We start from the raw sequence: 23,432 nt of genomic DNA on the forward strand, positions 1-23,432 counted from the left end.
AGGCAGGCGTAAGAAATTGACGCATTTGTGTCCTAGAAGTGGCGCAGTGAAATCTTATAGATTTCACTGCGTCACTTCTATGACCCTTTCTTGCGTCAGAACGCCCCCCCTGCATACATTATACCTGGCGCAGGTATAATGTGGCGCAGGGGTTTACAAAGTGACGCATCTACCTAGATGCGTCACTTTGTAAATATGGTGCAACAAGGCACATTTTTTACGCTGCTGGTGCGTCACAAAAAGTGACGCACCGGCGGCGTAAAAGTGGCGCACGGCCTCATAAATGAGGCCCCAGGATTTTAACTTGTGAGCAAGAGAGTGAGTGCTTCAATAGAAGCTTTACTTCTCTGCGCTATCTCACCAGCATGACATCCGGTGACTAACAGAATACTGATGGGAGGGTGCATGGCCTGTCAGGACAACGTCTTAGCACTATTTAGGTTGAGTGGTGAAGGGATTCCATTATCTAGACTAGAGACTGATTATAACAAGCGCGTCAATGCCTCACGAGGCGTAAGAAGCGCTACATAAATCTACTATACAAAATATCAGCAGTGCAAGGGGTTGGTGTGATAATCACCTACAAAAACTTCCACCTGCAAATCAACTTTTCATACATGTCTGCTTCTGACAGCGAGGCACCCTGCTGATGAACACCAATCAGAATTCTGTTTCTTTGATCAATCAAGGACCCCGGTAGCTTGCGCAAGACCGCGCATGCTCGGCGGGGCTCATATGCAAATTGTTTTTCGGTGCTTGGGGGAAGGCACGCAGAATAAGAGCTGTCTCGTTTGCAGGAATCAATCCCTTTCTGCAGAGACATGTTTATCCTGGTTGTACATTTCCATACATTGCTGCTTCCGGTTTGATGGTCAAGACACTGTCACTCTATGTGTGGGGTGAATCGGGTGAGGAGTGTTCCAGCATTGAGTTGCAAGGTGCGCAGTTCAAGGTTTGGGTTGATGATTTACAGCTCGTAGACTGCACTGTAAAGCACCGATTTACAGATTTTATAATGAAAATCTTACATGAATCCTTCTATGGTGCCCTGTTCCAGGTAGATGTGCTTACTATGACACGAACTGTCAGTTGCTAATGGCTACATCATTTAAACGTGTTCTGAACAACTATGTGAGGGTTGAAGCCAACAAGTCACAACTGCGTGAGGGTTGCAGTTTACACGTGACTCCACGGTGCCCCCGGGGCATGCTTCCCTTTCAAAGATGGCGCCCATTGCTTGCTGCAGCTCACTCCGCAGTTCATCCACTTCATGCTTGGACTCGGGGACCCTCTTCTAGGTCCGCTGCTACCGACAGCCCCACTTCAGGCTGCTGCTGAGGCCAGATGTGCCAGGTGGATAGCAGACAATCTCCGCAGAGCTTCAGCCCTCCTTGGCACATTCAAGAGAGTCCTTGGACAGAGGGGCCGGCTGTTCCTGGGCAGATTAGAGTATGGAAGGTCACAGGCCGAAGGGCTCCCTCAGTCTTTGCCCTTTCAGGGATCCATGAAGAGAGGGTTTTATGTGCCTCTGCTGCCAATCTGTAGGCCTCGATTCTATCTCCATGCTTCCAGTCCAGAACCCTGAAGACTGCCCGGGGTACAGCGGGCCCTTTGGACCTGTAGTGGGATGAATGCTGTGCTGCAGCCCTTCTGGGATAAGAAGCTCAAAGCCTCCAAGTTTTTTAATTCAGCATGAAATAGTGTGGATGCTGTTGCAAACTCAGCCTGCATTCAGATGCAGATTGTCCACAAACTCAATTTCTGTCCTGCTGGCCAGGGAACGCCACAGGGATTGCCCTCTCTACCCATCTAAGTGGAGATGGTCTATCAGATGTAGCGCTATCGGACTCCAGATGCCGACAAACTGTTTCACTCAACAAAGACCATTATTTGGGGTATTGCTGTTGTGTACCAGGTTGTCCTCACCTTCAACTCCTTCTACTACACGCCACCCATCTGCAGCCCTCCTCTCACGAGGCTGCTTCCATGACCCTCCTATTCATATCTGGCCCATGGGCTACCATCTTTCTCAAGGCGGGAGCCCAGACTGTCTTACGTCAACAACCACCACCCTGTAATGTTCTACTGACATTCGACCCAATGGCCTTAAAGTCTCCACCCTGCAAGGGTATGCTCTTCTTCTTGGCAGTCTCCCGCGGTGTGCAATCAGACGGGGTCCAACGTGCTTAAGGGAGAGGGCACAGTTCATAAATTTCACTGCCCACTTGATTGCTCTAACTATAAAGTAAACCAACAGATTACACAATTTTTAATCTGGTGTCAAACTTTCTGTTCAACTGATGTGACAAGTGGTGAGGAGTTAGCTACAAACATTCTTCAACCAGAATAATATCCTGGTTGCTTTTGAGGCGGGCTTCACTCCCGCCCACAGTACAGAATCAGCCATCGTTACTATACGCGATGTCATGAAAATGGAAACCAGTGATGGCCATGTGGGGGTCCTGCTTATTTCAGATCGGAGAGCATCAGTCATCATCTCTTGTGGAAACTAAGAACAACGGGTACCAAAGTGGATTGCACCTTTATTTTAGGGTTGAACACAATCCGTCCTTTCCTCATTCTTGGCTACAATTCATTCAAGTCCTAGTTCCACGTCCCTGCACCATCACCCTCATCTCTTGATGCTTATATTTACTCCTGTGAATGCTTATTTGGCCCAGTGGTTTTATACCGACTGATTATCAAGCTGAATCCTGCACGCCTTGATGCTCGTAAAATATTAAGCAGATGTTTTACCACTCATTGGATGAAAGAAAACATAATAAATTCATCATGGGGGGAAATAATGAAGATAGAAGATCCTGATTTGGCCTGGCTTGCCCCCAGCTTTAGGTACCTGTTCGGAGCCAGAAGCGTATATTAAGGATTTAGGAGCTCATTTAGTGTTTGGCAGATGGATACTCCATCACAGATATGGCGGCTATCCCGTCCGCTGTAATACAAGTGAATTATAGCCTATTGGTGGGCTATCCGGCACGTTCTGATAGACAATACAGTTCGCCAAACTCTGCATAAGGCCCTAATGATCGTGGATAGGTAGAGATCTTTGAGTCAACATGTGTACGTTATGAGAAAATCGCATGTGTATACAAATGTTACACACCCATACCTGCCAACTCACACGGCGCCACAGTGTGACACATGATGTAACGTAAATGTAGAGGTACTTGTATAGCGCACGACTACCCGGAGGCATCTCGGCGCTTGTACGAATACCGCTGAGGAACCCTTCCTGGCCTTTCCCTGTGGAGTGCCCACTCCTGGGCACCCCCAAGGTGAAGCCAGGCATCCTAGGGTTGTTGGGGCCGTTGTGGAGATTAAGCAAGCTATTGCCCAGAGATCTTGCCTCCCATCGCACGGTCTCCCAATGAGAAGCCGATGTCACAAGATGTCAGGGAAAATTTGCTAAAAACCACTGTAAATACTGATTTTCCAGCTCTTTTTCCTAGGCTTTGAACTGCCGACGTCCATTAAGGTGTGTGAAAACTCCCCTGGACACCGGCACCAGCCTCAGCAAGCTTTTTTTGGGGTGGGGGACAAATGGGTTTTTGGGAGAGGGGTGGGGTTCAAAAGTGCCTCATAGGGTACTTCTCGGCAGAAGGCACCGCCCCCTTCCAGGCCTATCTCCTCCTCACACTGCGAGATTGTTCTTCAAGTTGCCAGGTATGCACACCAAAGGATTTTTCTTCTGCTAATGTTCAAGCAGTTTGTTCCCTAGCAACTTCTACACCCAATGATGGCAACAGATCGTACACAACGTTCCCGGACTATCAAATCTAGTGACTGCTGTCTATGTTGATTGCAAGAGTAACAGTATGTATAAAATCCTCTATATTATTTTTAATACAGACATGCTTCCTCTATTAACGTTAAAAACCTTTAGAGCCAGTCTAGTCAGCATTGACATTCTTTTTAGGTGTTTTCCCTTTGTATTTACAGCCATCGGTTTACCTTTCATAGAGGAAAATATTGGATTTTAATTATTTTCTTGATTTTATTTACCAGTCTTAGCATGACAGGTTAAAGCTGAGTTGAAATGGTTCAGGTAATAATGTCTTTTCCTTCATTATGAACTATGACAATTCCAAAAATGTCAAATTTTAAAAGTAATTTTTATTTCATGCACTCTTTAATTTCTCTAACGGTGCCCTAATGACACCTTAGTGCCCCTTATTGCTTCTTATCCCTGAAACCGTTAAAACTCGAATTACCCCGCAGTGCTACTGTTCCGGGCACCCTAGAACCCCCTTTCTACTCTTTAAGGCTACTCTTTCCTGAACTTCAAAAGCCCTAATTACCCCTAAGGCTGCCAATCCCTGAATGCTGCTACCTTTTACTAGTCAAGTCAAGTCAAGTCAAATACCTTTTACTACCCTTTTATGCATCTTTCCCTGAACCCTTAAAACATCTTTCTACCTCTTAAAGATACTTATTCCTGAGCCCCCAAAAACACTCACTACCTCTTAATGATGCCCTCCCCAAAACCCCAAAAACCCCTTTGTTTGTAGGATTCTTTGAGCGGTAGCATTATGTGCAACCCTTCAATTAATCCTGCCAACTATTTATGAACCCTTAACGCTACACTTCCCTGAACCCTAAAAAGCCTTATTTCCCCTCTTAAAACTACGGTTCCTTGAATCCAAACATAACTGTTACTCCCCCTTAAGGCTACCCTTCTCTGACCCCTAAAATCCTTTTAAAATTCGTTGCCGCAAGCATTCCTTACTCCCCCTTATTGCTACCCTTCTCTGAACCCTAAAAAACCTGTACTAGCCCTTGACACTACCCTTTCCTGAACTCTAAATGACCCTAACTATGTGAATGTTACCAATCCCTGAACCTTATCAACCCCCCACTGCCACATAGCACTGCCACATTACACTGTTATTCCCTGAATCCTAAAAAAAAACCTTACTAGTCTTCTGCCGCCTTCCCCACTTCACTGTAAATGTCCTTCTCAACTTTAGCAGGAGGAGGCCCCCTTGCCGCAGCTCCCAGTACACCAACATGTGCCCAAAATATACAGAGGTTTTTGATTTTTTTGTAGCCATAACCATGAACGTCAATTCACCAAAATGCCAGGGGTAGCGGAAGTGACATCACACACCCTTTGACCTTCAATTTCACTTACACATACATGCCTACACTGTTGTATAGCTCCTATATATCCTTATATCGTGTTAAGTTAGCATAGGTACATTTCAGATTTAAACGCCATTTTTCCTTTCTTGCAACTTCTGCACACGACCCTTAATTGTTGACTTAGCTTTCAACCTAGTGGTTTGCCGTGGTGTATGTGAGAATAATATGTTATTGCTCTGATATCAGTCTTGTTTAATAAACCATGTCTGCACGGAGAGTGCTGAAGTTTCAGGAGCAACACGATATGGAATTGTTATGAGGTCTGATCTCCACGCCTTCATAGTCATAACACAAGTGCAGCCTTTGCCAACTTGGGCTTGAGGCGGGATTGATATTGCTTTGCACGAGAATTGTTAACACACTTGATGCGGTGCACATGCAGAGAGAGCTGGTGTATGCTGATGTGATTCCTTCATGCTAGGACACTAAGGTATGGGCCCGCCCTAAAACAACCCAAAGAGACCTTCTTAGATAATAATATAATATATGTGTTAGGGAGGGTGAGATATAAGTGTTGTTAACTCTTATTCATTACAGCATGTTAACATGCTGTCACCATTCGCTTTTTATGTCTTAGTAACTATGCTGATAATTTTGCTACTGATAATAAGTATACTTGTATTATCAAAGATACTGCGCCTGAGAAGACGGCATTAGTAAATAAACATTTCAAATGCACATGTGTCTTCTTTACTCCATGATCTGGTTTGTAATGATAATATAACGAAAGAGTGTTCATGAGTCCCACGTACCCTGAGGTACTGTAAGTTCATGTTCTGGTTTGTCTAAACATTGGGTGTTTGATATGTCCAATGAGACACTGTAGCTAGCTCGGTAAGGGGTGAGTTGGTTGCTAAGGTAAGTTTTGGGACATCCTAATTTGCCGAGGTTCCACTCCTCTGTGCACAGTTCTGTGTGAGTACAGAAACCCTGCAACATGGCGCCCAACGGTTTCGGTGGTCTTATATCATGACACTCGAGTAGTTTATCGTTCATGCCTTAACCCCTTCACATCCGTTTCCGGAAAACGGGGTGTTGGTGAAACCTACCTGTTTTTTGAAATAGGTCTTTATTCAAGCTTGATTCTTACTTAAACGGTTTCTTTGAGTTACTACCCAGTTGTGCTACAAAGTATTCTTTGTGTTTACTTGTTTCCAATTCTGTGATGGCGGCAGCGGTGGCTATTGCACAGCATAGTCGCGTAGCGGTACGCAACCATCTTCAGACGTACCAGGTCCCAGTAGATGGGATGGCTGTGATTTTCGTGGTAAGTGCAGATCCGGCGTTTCCTTACGAGTTGTTTTACTCTTGGGTTACGTTTCCGGCTGTGGACGCTAATTCTGGTTTGTACCACTCCTACACCGCCTCGGATGTCCCGGCTGAATATACGCCATACAGGGCATTGGAAATACCTATTGATCATTGGCAGCATCGAGTTTGGTTTGATGGCGCCCTCCCCCACTCTTTGTCCCGTGCGAGGTTAGGTCCACTCTCAATTCCAGGTACTAATTGGCCTGCGTTGGGTGGCTTTACCCCGCACCCGAATCACGGGGCTTGTACCCTGGCAGAAATTCGCAGGCTACATGTAGTTTCCATTTCCGTGATTCGTGCTTTAGTGCAATACATTGGTCGACATCTTCCTGGTGGTCCCCAGGGGGGTGCGGCCGCTCCCATGGAACGAGGCGGAATGCGTCTCAATCCAGTGATGGTAAATTCGGTTTTTGGTGCGCGTCCTGTTGACAACGATGACTTCCCATTCTGGCTAGCGGAGAAGTTTGATCAACTGGAGGCGGTTTTTCCGAATTCTACTCCTGCTGATAAACATAGAATGTTGACGATTACTCTACCGAAGGATATTACTCCTGAACTTGCTGACTGTGAAAGCTGGGGAAAAACTTTTGCAGCAGTTTATACGAGGTGCTTCGGCACCCCGTCTATGAATGCCCTGCCTGAAATCATTAGACGTGTTCAGAATGATCACGGTCCAGAGGCAGCGGTGGAATTGGGTATGCGCCTGTGTGGTTCTTTTGAGATTGTAAGTGATCTCATTCTCTCCAATGTTAAAGGAGATGCAGTTAACTTTCAGGTGTCGAATGCTTTGGCTGCTCTGCCCGATGCCGACAAACCCCGCCAGTTAGCAAAGATTGTAGTGGCCGCTTATAAAACGATTGGCCGCACAAGTAGAGGTCTGAAATATTTTCCAGTGAAGGATAAAAAACAACCACAGGGACAATCTGCAGTGACAGATGCCCAGCCCAAGTCCAAGAAATCGAATTGGCCTAAAAAACAGACACAGGGGAAGCAGACAGTGCAGACTCAGGGTACTTTTCCTGCAATACAAGCTCCTGCGCCATCCGAAAAAGTTTATGATTTGCGCGACCGCGCGATGATTAAATCACCTGATCGTTTTCAGGGTTCTGATCAACGCTCTCCTCGTTCCTTTCAGGACACATCGGCCCCGAAGACCGGTGGAGGAGGAGGGGGTGGACGTGGACGTGGTGGCCAACAAGGACGTGGTCAGTCCCGCCAGACGGACGGCGCAGTGAAGCAGGAGGATTCTACGCCTAGGCGTCCGCAGTTTGCGAAAAAGAAAGTCGCAGCCTTAACAGCGCATCGATATGCCACAGATAGTGAGAACGCGGCTTCGGAATCTGACGTGGGCTCTGACCTTGCTGGACAGCGCGGCGGAGATAACCATAGTCAGAGAGGCGCTGCGTCCACTACTGAGGGTGACAGCGACTGATGTCTACGTTGTGATAGAAACAGCGGATACGAGACTTGCTCCCCCTGAAAGACTATATGAAATTGTCCTGTTAATTGAAGGTGACATACAGCGTACCGTTAAAGGTGTATTTTTGGGAGAATCTGTCTTCTACATATGATATTTTGCTTTCGGAGGCTGACTGGCCCCCACCTTTTGTGCTCGCGGCGCCGCGAGGGGAGGAGGTGATCCTACCCAGTTTCGCGAACACTGTCTCGAAAGAGCATGCGCAGCATTTTGCAGAAGAGTGGGCTCGGGCTCTCGCGCCGGCTCTGTACCGTAACCAATGTGGTTGGGATAAATTGTCGCCTTGCCACGAAATTCCGTTGCGGTCTCAGCCGCAGCCTCAACCTCAATATCCCATTCGGCGTGAAGCAAAATCTTCCGTCGCGGAAATCCTTGAACAATTGGAATATCAGGGAGTTATTGAAACGTGTGTGTCACCGATGAATAATCCCCTTTTTACTGTGAATAAACCTGACGGATCATATCGTTTGGTTTTGGATTACCGGCATTTAAACTCGCATTGCCGTAACTGTGCAGTACAGAATACCCACGGCTCTGCCCTAGTGGATAGTCTCGTGCGTAAGCGTTTCAAGACAACGCTTGACATATCCAATGGTTTTTATGCCCACAGATTGGACAGCTTTAGCTCCCAATGGACCAGTTTTACAAGCGCTGGAGTCCAAAAGCAATTCCGGCGTCTTCCAATGGGCTACAAGAATAGTCCTGGTATATTTACCGCTCGAATTGTCTCTATTCTGGAGGCACTAGACCCTGATGCTTTTTCGTATGTGGATGACATATATCTCACAGACGACGATATTTGGGAGCATCTGTGTCGTGTAAATACTCTTGTTTGCAACTTCGCAGACATGGGTTACAAATTCAACTTTGCAAAATCGCACATTGCTGAACACACAGTGTTGTTTTTGGGCTATGAGCTCAACAATGAAGGTAGGGGTTTGGCTCCTCACTTCTTAGAGAAGTGCGCACAATTGCGCGCACCAACAACACTGAAAAAATTACAATCCTTACTGGGCTTTTTGAATTTCGGCAGAACTTACATTCCGGAATATGCCCAGCGTATCAAGCCTTTGTATGCTTTGATACAACCGACTTTCTCTAAATCATGCTGGCTGCCTGAGCATTCAGCCATTTTGCAATCCTTGCAGGCTGATCTGCTCGCTTCTAAATATTTACTGACTCGTGATAACCACACCAACCTGGTCATAAGAATAATTCCTGGGACGGTGGGTTTCACGTACCTCACTTTTAATGAAGGTGACACGGTACCTATTGCTTACAAGTCACACTTGTACACTTCGGCTGAGATGCGGTTTCCCACCATAGAAAAGGTTTTAACTGCTGTACAGATGGCTATTCTAAAGGAACGAGCTCTGTCACAGGGGAAACGCATGCTAGTGGTAACACCCTGTCCTCATTTGGAGGCAGTCACGAAAGCAAGTGTACCAAATTCAAAGGCTTTGCACCCTCGGTGGATTCAGTGGGCTGCGTCATTGTCATCCACGGATGTCATGTTTATTTTTGACGCTTCCTTACGGTCGCAGGAGTACTTGCAGTATGAATTCGTTCACCCTGCTCCTCTGGCGATGCGACCTTTGGAGGACTTCCATTGCATCATTTACACTGATGGGTCGGCGCAGGTTGCGCATGGCTCTAAACATGCCTACGTTTCCGCATGCGCCATTGTGGTCGGTGCTATGTTGAATGATGAGTTCATTTCCAGGGAGGTACACACGTTGCCCCTGGGCGATTGCACCGCACAATTGGCAGAGCTTCGTGCTCTCTTACTAGCTTTGGAGTACGCAGATCCAAGTGTTACTACTCTAATTGTAAGTGATTCTTACTACTGTGTCCAGTCTTACAATGAAAACTTGTTCTTTTGGATTCAAAATGATTTTCATGATTCCAAGGGTAGCACAATAAAACATAAAATGATCTGGGTTCGAGTGGCAGAGCTTAAGGCTATGTTGCCACTCGTTTATGTGATTCATACTCTCGGTCATCAGCGCGTGGGAGTACACGCTGTTGGCAACTCGCTTGCTGATGAAGCGGCGAAATCAGCAGTATCTACATACTTAGTTGCAGCAGTTACTAGGTCTAAAACCAAGATTGATAGCGACATCTTGGCAGCGGTTGCTGCCTCTGAGAAGGGAAGTAAACATCCTTCGGGATTCCCTTCGAAGTATAAATACCACTTAAGTCCCGAAAAGGTTCCTTTTGTGACAATTCCTGATGTTGGGGAACGGCTGATTCCCAACACGGATCGCAGAACAGACTTGATTACAGCGGCTCATGAAGGTGTGGCGTCTGCGCATGCGGGCGTCTCAGCCACTGTAACGCAACTACAACAACGTTTCTGGTGGCGGGGACTGTATAAACAGACGCGTGATTATGTCCTTCTTTGTGACATATGCCAGCAGATTAAACCTTCAACTGCTACGCGTCCGCCTCAGACTCAGTTGTACATTTCTAATAAACCACTAGGATGTGTTTATTTAGATCACTGCGGTCCATTTTCATCTGATACTGCGTATAAATACATCTTAGTAGCAGTTGACTCATGCACACGCTTTGTGTGGGTATGGCCACATCGCAGCGCTGATTCCCGGACTGTCATCAGAGATTTGCGTATCTTTATAGGGATTTTTGCCTGTGGTACCTTCCATTCGGATCAGGGTCCGGCTTTCGCCTCTAAGGCGTATAAGGATGCCATGACTTCGATGGGGGTCCAAGTCAAGTTTTCGTCACCCTACAGACCTGAGGGTAATAGTGTAGTTGAACGAATGAACCGTGATTTAAAGCAATCTTTGACAGCCCGAGTTATAGGCACTGGCAGAAACTGGCTGGCTCACCTCTATGGCGTGCAGCGTGCTCTTAATAATCTCCCTAGAAGGTCTCTGGGTGGGCGGACCCCATACGAAATGCTCTTTGGCATCAAGATGTTCGTCCCTGACCTTGACGGTCTAGACTCGGTGGTTCGCGCCACTTCCTTTGACGCAGATGAACATTGCAATGTTTTACAGAATCTACAAAAGACGAGAGACACTCTTGCAAAGGAACATTTGCCCTCCACATCGGATGATGCGTTGCAGATCCCGGTAGTTGGCTGGCTACCCCAAGTTGGAGAACTGGTTCGAGAGAAGATCGACAACAAGAAAGAGTTTGGTCCCTCCTATCGAGCTCCGGTCCCAGTGCTTGGAGTGAAGGGCACAAGAACAGTCATTTTACCACCACTTCCAGGTCGTAAGGAAAACAGGTTTATTTCTATTGACAATGTCAAGATACACAGAGTGGCCGATTCTTCTTAGCATGACTCCGGCTGTTTCCTGTCCTTCCATTGTGAGAAATTCAATTATGCCCACTGCTTCTAATAATGAACCTGAGGTGGCCATCGAATTACCTGCTGTTTCCAGTCCATTATTGAATAATTTATCAGGAACTAACCTTGATGAGACAGACTATACATACCCCACTGATTTGTCCATGCCTGACCTGCAAGCTCGTTTAGCCACGGAATCCAGATTTTCATTTGACTCTGCTTCCCTTGCCTCGAAAAAACCCTCTAAAATTGCAGTATATGCTAGCCTGTTTAAAAAACATTTTTTGATACCTCCTTGGATATACATTTGGCTGGTCCTTTTTTCAGTTTACCTTTTTATGTCAATTGGTTTTGTGTTTTATTTTTTTCGGATTATGAATGGACACTATGTCGAGGAGAGAACTTGCATTACTCATTTGAATGGAACTTTGGCACCACTTTCCTCTTCACATTCTACACACAGATTAAAAAGAGACTTGACTTTGGTTAACATCACAGCGTGGCCTGTTCTGGATGGAATCGCGTGGGATGCAGTTCGTTTTCAGATTCATGGCCCAACGGAAGTCGTTAATGTCCCTAATGTACTAAGAGTTAATATGGGGGATGTGGTGAAACAAAACATTCGTTCTGATGATTGGGATGTTAATGCTGTGGAAAGTTTGTTTTCTGATTTGAAATATTATGCTGCTTTTGATGCTGAGGATTTATATTTAGAATCTGCTAATTATGGTGAATTGTTCTGTTACCAACATTATGGCAATCACTTCTTACACAAGACATCTTCCCGAAGGGATGCGGTTAATTTTACTCAGTGGGAACATTGCCCAGCACCAACACAAGGGAGTTCAGAAACGTTTCTTAAAAAGTATACTTATTTCACTGACTTTAATCAGTCCAATCCCGAGTCCTTTTATTTTAAATTTCACAAACAGCCACTGTCCAAGGTTCGACTTACAAATACAAAATTGTTATATTCAAAGGCCTTCCTGGATCAATTAGTTACTGGAGGGTATGAGTTATGGAAGGATACCATAGACCTTAAATCAGTTTGGGGCTCAAGGGCCTGGCAGGTACAAGGCACTGAGGCTTTGCACCGTGCATGTCTCATCCCAAATCATATGTGGTTTTTAAATGAAACCATTTCCCAGACCACATGCTTTGGATTGGCTACATCTAAAAGGTTAAACACCCCGTCTTTCCCGGAGTTGGAGGAATATGAGAATTGGAGTAATTTTACTAAATTGTCCATTAGAGATATACAGGCTCTGCTTCTGAATTCCTCCTTTAACATTTCCAGTATGAATCCCAAGGGTTGGCTGCTTTGGCACCGTAGTGCTGATTCTTGCCAAAAGAGATTTTTAAATATAACTGACGGTTTTAAGACTGTTAGATCTGATCCCCGTTTTGATTTGAGTCATACTGTCACCTCTTACTCAGTGGGCAAGTTGTGTCAAGCTTGGCTGAAACATTCAACTTTACCTGCGGTTAAGTATCACCTTTCCAAACTGAATGCAGACGTGGATTTGAATGATTTCATTAAGGGCCCAGCTAGTGGCAGGTCGAAACGTTGGTTATATGGTGTTTACAATGAAATTTGGAAACTCTCACAGATTGAGGCTGCTTCACGCCTTAGGGCTATTGATCAGGCAAATCTTGAGAAAGTTCTTGCAGTTGTTGACAATAGCATTAACGTGCTTTCCTCTAGAATTTACACATTAGATAATATTGTGTCGTCTGTTGTTGATATTGTACATGATGAAGTATCTGTATTATACCATGGTCAAAATCAATTACGTTCAATCATGCAATTTGCATGGACACTTCAGACTCTGAAAATGGGTAAAGTTCCCTGGGGATACATGAATGTTTCTTCTTTATTTGCACCGTTTAATTTGACAGACAAACAACGCTTGCTTTCAATGCGTGATGCTTCCTTTTCTATGCTCCATATTGAAAGGTTGGAATCTTTACCTTTTTCTGTGGCAGAAGCCACTGCTGCTACGTGGCTTATCCACGGTTTAATAACGCTGCCTTTTGCTTTATATAAGTTTTCAAATTGTATGAAGTATGTGCCAATAGGTCGTTTTGAACCCTTAGGTAGCGGTTTTCTTCATGAAGTCTGGTCACTCCCATACACATACAGATGTTTCAAGGATGAACAAGAGGTTTATCTGACAGGGGATGAGTGTACTGAGACGCCAGATCATTCTTTAATGTGCAGACACATACAGTTACACGGTTCATGTAACAAGGACCGACCGAATATGGCTTGCGTTTTACAGGGCACGCCAGTTCCTGCTATCATCCCCACGTTTAAATTGTTAGAGAATGGTAGTTATTTAATGCTCAATAATGAAAACTGCTGTGGTTTAATTAAAGGTATAGCTTTCATAGTAACGGTTAGTGAGCGAGTTATTTGCTGCAGAAATGTTCTTTATCCTCCCACACGTGAACATAGGGAGTCTTCCATTTGGCCACAGATACCGACCTTGGGAGCAGAATTCAGCGGCATGGCTAGAATAAGAGCTCTATTGTCCCAGAAAGAGGTGGCCTTGAGCTCGGCCCGTGAAACTTTCGTGCTTCACATTGCTAACACCCGTACGGAGGTTCAGGCTCTATTAAACACTGATTTGCCTTTGCATTTCGGAGCCATGGTCCGTTCTATCTTTAACGCATCCTCCACAACGGGCCTAGCACATTTTTTTAAAGTTGTTAGCGGTGGTCTCGTGACTTCCTTTGAGAAGATATTTGGAGTCATCCCTGCCTTCTTCCATTCTATTTTTTCATCCTTATTTGGAGGGTTCCCGTTTTTGCTTGCATTAGCGGCTGGCGCATTGGTGGTTTTCTGCCTTTTTAAATATGGATGCCCTTCCTGTGCAAGACCACGAACAGCTACTACTGACGCGGTTTCGCAACCGCATGCTTGATTACTATGGCACACTGCCGTTAGCGACTCTAAGCACGGCGTTTGGATTATCTTTTCGGTTCTCCTATTTCACCTGTGTCCAGCCTGTATTTCGCTGTCTGACCTGCGATTTCCTTTGGGCCATTGATTTGTGTCTCTGCGGACCAGCATCTTCTGACGTCGATTTTGATCAACTGATGAGTCCTATCATTGCTCACGAGTTGGTTTGTTCTGACGAAAGGATTATGGCCTTGGCGGTGGCACATGGACTAATGGGTCCCTGGGATGTGTTGTCGGCAGCGCAAAATTTCTTGGAACTAAGTTTTCTTGAGAACCCACCGAGCTGTCCTCTGATGGTTATAGAGGATCCGGTGCTGGAAGATCACGTATGTTCCTTTCATCTTTTAAATTGGATGGCTGAACTGTTTTCGGATGAGGACAGTGACTTCCTCCTGGAGGCTGTTGCAGCTTACTTTTCATATACAGTCTTATCATAGACACTGTCTCAAATTGACATGCTGATTGATAGCATTTCCTTGATTTTATTGACTTTTGGTCAAGACATTTTATTTTTGCTTGCCTATTGGCTTGAGCCACATTATATTTGTGGGCTATTTTTTAGCATTAGTTTTTATAATTGAATTTTTATTCATGCTCGTTTATGAATGGATTCTGCTCTCGGGTGATGGCACTTCTGTTACCATATTTAGTCCGTTCTCGGATCATGGGGGGGTGTTGTATAGCTCCTATATATCCTTATATCGTGTTAAGTTAGCATAGGTACATTTCAGATTTAAACGCCATTTTTCCTTTCTTGCAACTTCTGCACACGACCCTTAATTGTTGACTTAGCTTTCAACCTAGTGGTTTGCCGTGGTGTATGTGAGAATAATATGTTATTGCTCTGATATCAGTCTTGTTTAATAAACCATGTCTGCACGGAGAGTGCTGAAGTTTCAGGAGCAACACGATATGGAATTGTTATGAGGTCTGATCTCCACGCCTTCATAGTCATAACACAAGTGCAGCCTTTGCCAACTTGGGCTTGAGGCGGGATTGATATTGCTTTGCACGAGAATTGTTAACACACTTGATGCGGTGCACATGCAGAGAGAGCTGGTGTATGCTGATGTGATTCCTTCATGCTAGGACACTAAGGTATGGGCCCGCCCTAAAACAACCCAAAGAGACCTTCTTAGATAATAATATAATATATGTGTTAGGGAGGGTGAGATATAAGTGTTGTTAACTCTTATTCATTACAGCATGTTAACATGCTGTCACCATTCGCTTTTTATGTCTTAGTAACTATGCTGATAATTTTGCTACTGATAATAAGTATACTTGTATTATCAAAGATACTGCGCCTGAGAAGACGGCATTAGTAAATAAACATTTCAAATGCACATGTGTCTTCTTTACTCCATGATCTGGTTTGTAATGATAATATAACGAAAGAGTGTTCATGAGTCCCACGTACCCTGAGGTACTGTAAGTTCATGTTCTGGTTTGTCTAAACATTGGGTGTTTGATATGTCCAATGAGACACTGTAGCTAGCTCGGTAAGGGGTGAGTTGGTTGCTAAGGTAAGTTTTGGGACATCCTAATTTGCCGAGGTTCCACTCCTCTGTGCACAGTTCTGTGTGAGTACAGAAACCCTGCAACAACACACACTCTCTCATGTAAACACGCACTCAAACCCCCAAGCATGCACACAACATGCATTTAAAAGCATTGATTTTTACTTAACTCAACTGCCAAGGAAGGTTGCATTCCAGCTAATTGTGAGTGGCGTGCTACTCGCCAGAAAAGCGCTTCAACATCCATCAGGGGTAACAAGTGCTATATGAATGCAAACCTTTCTTCCCCTTTTATCCCTCCGCTATCCTTCTCACTCCAAATAACTGACTAATATCCACCACTGAAATTACTTTCATATTTCACCATATTAATTCACCACTAATCCTTTAAGGGCTTCCTGAATAGCGTGCTTCAACACCCCATCAAGGGTACCAAGCGCTATATAAATACAAACCTTTTTGCCTCCTCTATCCTTCTGCTATCAGTCCAAATCCAAATAACTGACTAACCTATCCACCACTTAAAATGTACTTGCATGTTTCACTATACTAATTCAACACTAATCCTCAAAAGCTTTGACGCCTCGTCAGGGGTAGTAAGCGCTATGTAAATGCAATTACAATACAATGCAATACTCCATTTTATTACGCTAGTAGTGAACAATGAATGACTATTCACTATTAGTGTAATAAAAACATGGAGAGAAAACAAAGAGAGTGGACGAGCTGCCACTGTGCTCCTGGCACTGATTTTACCACCTCTGAGGCCAGGGGTCACACAGACAGTGCCAGGGGTCGTAAGGGGCAAGCCAGGGGTTGCAGCTATGACCTCTGGCGACCCCTAAATGATGTCCACAGCCATAACTTTTCCTTCTACTTTTTCAGTACACAATATCTTTGACACAGTACACTTTCCCCTCCTCAGTATTTTTCCTGCACTCCCAGTCCTAGGTGTGACTCATTTTCGAACCCTTTCCTTTGTGTGAACTCCTGTGACTTAGCGCTCTGTCTGCATTTCATGAAGCATGCGTGTCTCGACAGGCCCTTTATATGATGTGATTTGTGTGCGCAATAAACACATTTTAAATGAGAGGAATCGATGCTGTGATGTGTAATTAGATATCCTGATTCGCTTCCCATCAGCGTGCCAGAGAGCTCCTCCGTGGGTGATTGCGGGCCCCTAGTCTTGGTGCACAAAGTAATTTGACAGCTAATTCGATTTATTAGCATCAGAGTAGGCGCGTGACGCGGCTCCTGCATTGTCCTCATTGTGGTATATCAGACCACGAAAGGTTCAATCTTGTGGCTTTTCAATAAGGTGTTAAATGGAAATATTCAGGGCTGGAAATGTGGTGGCACCCAGTGGCATAACGAAAAATTGATGGGGCCCCCCTGCAGAATGTGATGAGGGGCCCCCAAGTTTCCCATTTCTCATGTACATTGACCTTGAGCTGAATGGGGTTTCCTCCAATGGTTTGAGAGACCCCTTGAAGGGTTGGGGGCCCGCCTGCACCGCAAGGGCCCGCGTGTCTCTGTGTGGTGCCATGGTGACTAGGTTGTGTTGTACTTTTAGATAAATCCTGCCAAGACCAATAGGTCTGACATTGACATCCTAAAGTATAGAACATTAGAACATTAGAGCAAGGCACGCGAAAGAGAGCCAGCAAGAGTAGAAAGGGGGAACATCCTTTACGACGTGGATGTTACCCCGCGCTACCATTACGACGCGTCTCTTACAACGCAAGTCGTAACCACGACTTGCACTGGAGGGCGCTCAAGGACAAGGAATAGTTAATTTACTATTCCAACACCTTCCCTACTATCCACGGGGACTGGTGTTGGAATAGTAAATTAAACTATTCCTAAGTCCGCACCCTACAGCGCAAGTCGTGGTAACAACTTGCGTTGTAAAACACGCGTTGTAACGGTACGCATGGTAATAGCCCGCGTCGTACCGTCATACATCCGTAGAAAGACATGGCGGTAGCCGTAAAGTAGTCCCTCGCGTAGTTCCATACAAGCACTGGTGTGAAGGCAGAAGGATACACAGACACAGCCAATAGCATTAGGGGAGATATGCGTTGTCCACCATGCTGAGTGACAGGCTGGCCGAAGAAAGACAGTGGTTGAAAGGGGTTGACCCACCTTCCATTCAGTGCATAATGTTAGCAGCAGGTCTGTCTGACATGTGAACTGTCGAAACCCAGACTTAAATTTGACCTTTGAATATTCGCTAGTGACCCTTCTGAGTCTGTGTAGCCTCCGAATGTTCTCAGGTGGGTTTGGGCCATGAAGATGTGGTAGAATCCCCTCATACCCCAGGATTGCCCTAAATCAATAATGAAGATACATCTTTATGTTTAACCTTGAAGGACAAAGTCAAGAGCAGTGGCTTTAGCAAACCTTTCCCTTAACTTCCATGAATACATTTACCAATAGATGTATTAGCCAATACATTCAGTTTTACTCTATGTACAGCTGAACTGGTTTCTCGTGAGTAGAGTTTTCAACATTAGCATGTAAACTCACTCAAGGGGTTGAAGTCAGTAGAAATGACATGCTTACGACGTAAGTTCTTCTGATGAAGTCATATCCAGCATACCTTATTATGCATCAGGTTTATGGGCTCCAAAGTTGATACCCTCTGGCCCGCGGGACATTGATGAGATGTGGAAAAGTCTACTGGCAACATCTCTGAGACTTACCGAAGAGACAGCAAGCGAGCCAATCGGAAGAAAGTGGAAGCGGGCACTGACACTCATTTTGGGGGATAAACACTTAACTTTCATCATTTGACCAAAACTAAAACAGAACATCAGAGGATAGAGGAGGTGAAACAGAGTAAAAGAGACAATGGAAGAAAGCGGGGGGAGAGTAACTTCGAGAGTAAGATAAAGAGACAGGCGGCGAAGGCTGGTGAAGGCAAGAGGTGGAACTGACTATTAAACACTTACCCTAAATATGCTAGTATTGGAGAGTTAGAATAGTTAGAATATCTCATTTATACGATGGGTGGGAAGACAGTTTTGCTAATTTAAAGAATTTAAAACAGGTCGAGAGCTACTTATGCGTGGTCGATATTTTGGAAGTCTACCTTTTCCCTGACCTGAGGTGATAGAGAGTTCCTCGGGTTGTATTTTGTGGGGAGGTCACACTGCAGCTGTTCTTCAAGTAGTCAGTGCCTGTCAGACTCACATGAACATTTACAATAACTTGAAAGATTCTTTGAAATGTTGCTACACTTCAAAGCAGATTATCAGCTCCTGCGACTCATTCAATGTGAGACCTCGCACCATCTTCCTCTATTCTTCATCACCGGAGATTTAACTCTTCGACACTGAGTATGGCAAGTAATTCAAAAGTGTACTAAAGAATGATCTTACCCTTTGAATTAGCGTTATTTAATTTGCATCAGATTTTGCTGACTTGTAACTTTTAATCCTCATCCAGTTCCAATTTTGAGCATTTTTGCTCATGAATAATCATGACTTATGTGTCCTTTTATCTCAATTTTGTTAATACCTTGACGTTCTTTAAATCATTTGACTATATTATTGAATATCCTCTTAACATGCAGCATACACACTTACCCCTAAAGTATAGCCTTAAAATGAGTCAAAGGATATTTTACAGTTAAATCTAATCTTCATAAAAAATCTTTATTCAGATAAAATTAGCCATAAACGACCAATAAATAACAAGTTAAAAACACAGGTAAAGCATAGAATATAAAACAATATATAAGTGTGACATAACATAATTGATAATCTAAAAAAAAATCCTACAACGATCAGTTCATTCAATATGACGTACATTTAAAAGCTTTTTCTGATTTCTATCGATCTGTATAAAATTTACAGTAGCCACAGCAATGACCGGGGAGGGTAGTGTCTGCAGAAAGATCAGGGCTAAGCGTCACTGTCTCAGATGTAGGTCACGGAGTATCGGTAACAAGTATCTTTTCCCGGGACTCGTATAAAACTTGCAGAACAAAATAAAGTGCAATGTGCTTTGACATGAGATGTTGTCACGGCGGCACCGTGTAAAATATGTCTGGAGACACCTACCAATAGGAAACGATACCAGGAGATGGACCAAACTGAACCTAAAGCAAATCAAATAAAACCTCAATTGGGAATTAGAAACATAAAGAAGATAATGTTCAATTACAGATGGAAGAGAAATAACAGCATGTGTGTTCACCCATGATGTACGGTGCTCAGAATTCTTAATTTCTCAGCATGCTCCAAATACATTTGCTTAACTGTGAGTAGAAAATTGGGATGAATTTACCCTGGGCTAGATTGGCGCTTCACCAATTACGATCAGTATTGGATCTTCAAATATTTCCTATTTATGGGTGCTTAGGGTAGAGGCAATCATCCAATACCTCAACAAACAGATCAGCCGATCCTATAACTTCATACCAAATCCTAGCACACCACAGTACAGATTTTAACAGGTTAAGTAATTCCCAATATTACACATGAGCAATAACATCATATATCATTTTAATTCTTTTGGTTGTTCAGGTTCCAGCCGACTCGTGTTTCATCGTTCGGGATGAATTACCCGCGACTTCCTCAGGGCTTAAAGGTTTACTCAAAGTAAATTCCCCCTTCTGGCTGGTTATTATTCCATCCCAGCCTAAGTATGGCCGGGTAAATATTTGATACATGCTCAGTTTCGGGTCTTCTCAGTAAAAACAGAATTTAGATGAAAAAGTCCGTGATGAAAAGGTAATCCGGACGCATATGCAAATGTCAGTCAGTAGCGCTACTAGCTACAACCATTCCGCCATGGTTATCCGGCATCTCCGCATGGAGGATGAATTGGACCTAGAGATAGTCATAATTTCATGGATTAGTTTCTGTCCCAAACTTGTGGCAAATTTAAATACTAACTGTGATGTCCTGAGAAATTATTGGTTCTTAACTATGGGCAGGTTCCTCGAAGGCAAGCAACGAGAGTATCAGGATGCCCACATAATTAAAAGTTGATACAGATCCCAGCTGTGTTCTGGAGACAAGATAACCCTGTGTTTACATGTTTTTGGGCCACTCTTCATAGTAAATGATTTGGTGAGATTTGTCGACAGACCCAGCTGGCACATAAAGATGTTAAAAGAATCCAACAGCCTTTGCAACCTATTTGTGGTGCTGGCCAGAAGGACTGCATCGTCTGAGTATACCAGTGATAGGGTCAGTCACTTATCTACTTGAGGCTTATGTCTTTACCTTGGTGATACAAAAACTCTTGCAGGCCATTAATATATAACATGAAAAGGATGGTGCCAAGATGCATCCTTGGTGTATGCCCCAGTTTATGTTGAAGGACTCAGTACTTTCCTCCGTTTGGGCCGAATCACATGATACAGGAAAATATGCCTACTGGTGCAGACAAACTGGCACGCGTTTAAACAATTAGGGTATAATGTGAGTACACCCTCATAGTTAAACACAAAAAGACAAAAGAAGGGGTTGTAAGAAAGGCTTAGAAGAGAATGTAAGAAGAATCTATCACACAGGTAGCACCTTCAGGCTTGCAGCCTAACAAAGATGTCTTGACTGCTCTTAAAGCCAACACGTAGGAGGCCCTGCTATATGAGGGGATGATGAAAGAATTATATACCAGTTCCTGCCATTAAAGCTGGGGGTCCAATAAAGGTTCAAGTCCTTGTATTCTTGCATCTGGATTGAGGCAATGGCCTTCTCCATGGCCCCTGCCGGTCCACACTGGCCCACCTTATGGGCATCATAAATGCAGCAGCCTCTTTCCGCCATATTACAGGACCGGCACCATGGTGCGCATGAATGTTCTTGCAGATGCTCTGAAAAGCATTAACAATGCTGAAGAACGTGGAAAACGCCAGGTTATGATCAGGCCATGCTCCAAAGTGATCGTGCGTTTCTTAACTGTGATGATGAAACATGGTTACATTGGTGAATTTGAAATCATTGATGATCACCGAGCTGGGAAAATTGTTGTGAATCTCACTGGCAGACTAAACAAGTGTGGTGTAATCAGTCCACGGTTTGATGTGCAACTGAAAGATCTGGAGAAGTGGCAGAACAATCTGTTGCCATCTCGTCAGTTTGGATACATTGTTCTCACAAAGTCAGCGGGCATCATGGACCACGAAGAAGCTAGGCGAAAACATACAGGAGGCAAAATCCTGGGATTCTTTTTCTAGAATGTAAAAAGGCAGACTAATAAATTGTAAAACAGATAAATGCAGCAGCATGCCATGTCAAAGTCCTGAAGAAACATGGCCACATCACCCCCACCCTGATAGAACTCCACTGGCCGCCCCCGCCAGCTCTCATCATTTAAAAACAACCCTCCCATCTGGCTGACTAGCTCACCATCTCTGATGGCTCGCGACACACATCAGCCAGAACACTATCAGACTGGAGACAAGGAAGTGCAAAAAAGATACAAACAAGACAAATAGCCTTCTCAGTCTATGCACCCAGCATCTGGAACGACATCCCCGTATCCATCCGACTGTTCCAACCCTGCTCCAATGTAGGAAAGAGCTGAAGACACACTTCTTTAAAAAATACTACTTCATCATGTAGTAACAATACACTATTGCACTTATAAACAAGCTACGCCTTCAATCACAACTTGACGAGATCTTTGCCTAGCATCTTGTACAACGCTCCCCTGCGATTGGTTAGGTTCGCTCTATAGAAATACCACATTCATATGTGGTACGGAAGAGCTGGATTATGGGCAGATCTTCGGGACAACCACTATTTAAATGTGCTCCTTTTAGAATTTACTGCAAATAAATGTAATCTTAATGGATACTCTAAAAGTCTGATATTGCCCCAGTCACCCTGCACTTCCTTGGAATATTGCTGTTTTAAAGGAATAGTCGTAGGTAAGCCAAATAGTAAAATACAGACAGATATTTCAGGGTAACCTGTCTGTGGCAATAATGTGGAATCATCATCACCACCAACGCGGGGGCTGGAAACAGACTCCCAAATTAGGCAGTATCCACATTAGAATAATCCATCACATGCTGGTAGCTTTCTCCCACCATGCTAGGGACGTTGTTTGTGAGGGTCCATGCAACACTGCCATGCTTAACATCATGGTCCTGCACAGCGGTTACACCAGCGAAGACGTTTGTGAACCAGAAACCCTAACCGATGTGGCCCATCCGTTCCCATAGCACCACAATCGCCAAGTGGCCCTTGAGTTGTTGGACCTCGCTGTCTTTCCACACCTATCGCCCAGTACTTCTCACCCTGGAAGTCCAGCTCCCAGAGGTATTTTATTTTGTAGAGGTGCTAAAGAATTGCAGTCTCTCATTCAGTGTAAAGGCAGCAATTGAGGCAGAGTCATTTAAGAATGCTGACACTGCACTGTCTCCAGGGCTCAAAAATGATGGTTTTCTACCAAACATGATGGCATGCCTCTTTCCCTTCCCTACTGTTCATCTCTTTGAGGCTTTTCTTCTCACCAGTCTCCTGACAGATGTGCAGTGCTATAGAGGGAAATCTGTGGATAATCTTCTGCAGTCTCTGGATGGATTCTCTATGAAGTCCAGGGTATCACGCTTTATCGTAATCCGATTTTTCTGTTTCCATGGCAGTAACGACCGCGTCGCCATCTCGAAAGGGCAGTAACAGCAAAACCTTCTGTATAAGGCACGCTTGGAAT

At 44.4% G+C, this 23,432-nt stretch overlaps 1 protein-coding gene and 1 pseudogene across 3 annotated transcripts in view; one reads left to right on the top strand and one right to left on the bottom strand.

The window, feature by feature from the left end:
• Window positions 1-23,432, bottom strand: part of ILDR2 (immunoglobulin like domain containing receptor 2) — a 752,917-nt gene that overhangs the window by 90,536 nt on the left and 638,949 nt on the right. The window lies entirely within an intron of this gene.
• On the top strand, window positions 21,532-21,988 carry LOC144771491 (small ribosomal subunit protein uS8 pseudogene; annotated as a pseudogene).

The sequence above is a fragment of the Lissotriton helveticus genome, chromosome 8 (genome assembly GCF_964261635.1).
Source record: "Lissotriton helveticus chromosome 8, aLisHel1.1, whole genome shotgun sequence".
NCBI lineage: Eukaryota > Metazoa > Chordata > Amphibia > Caudata > Salamandridae > Lissotriton > Lissotriton helveticus.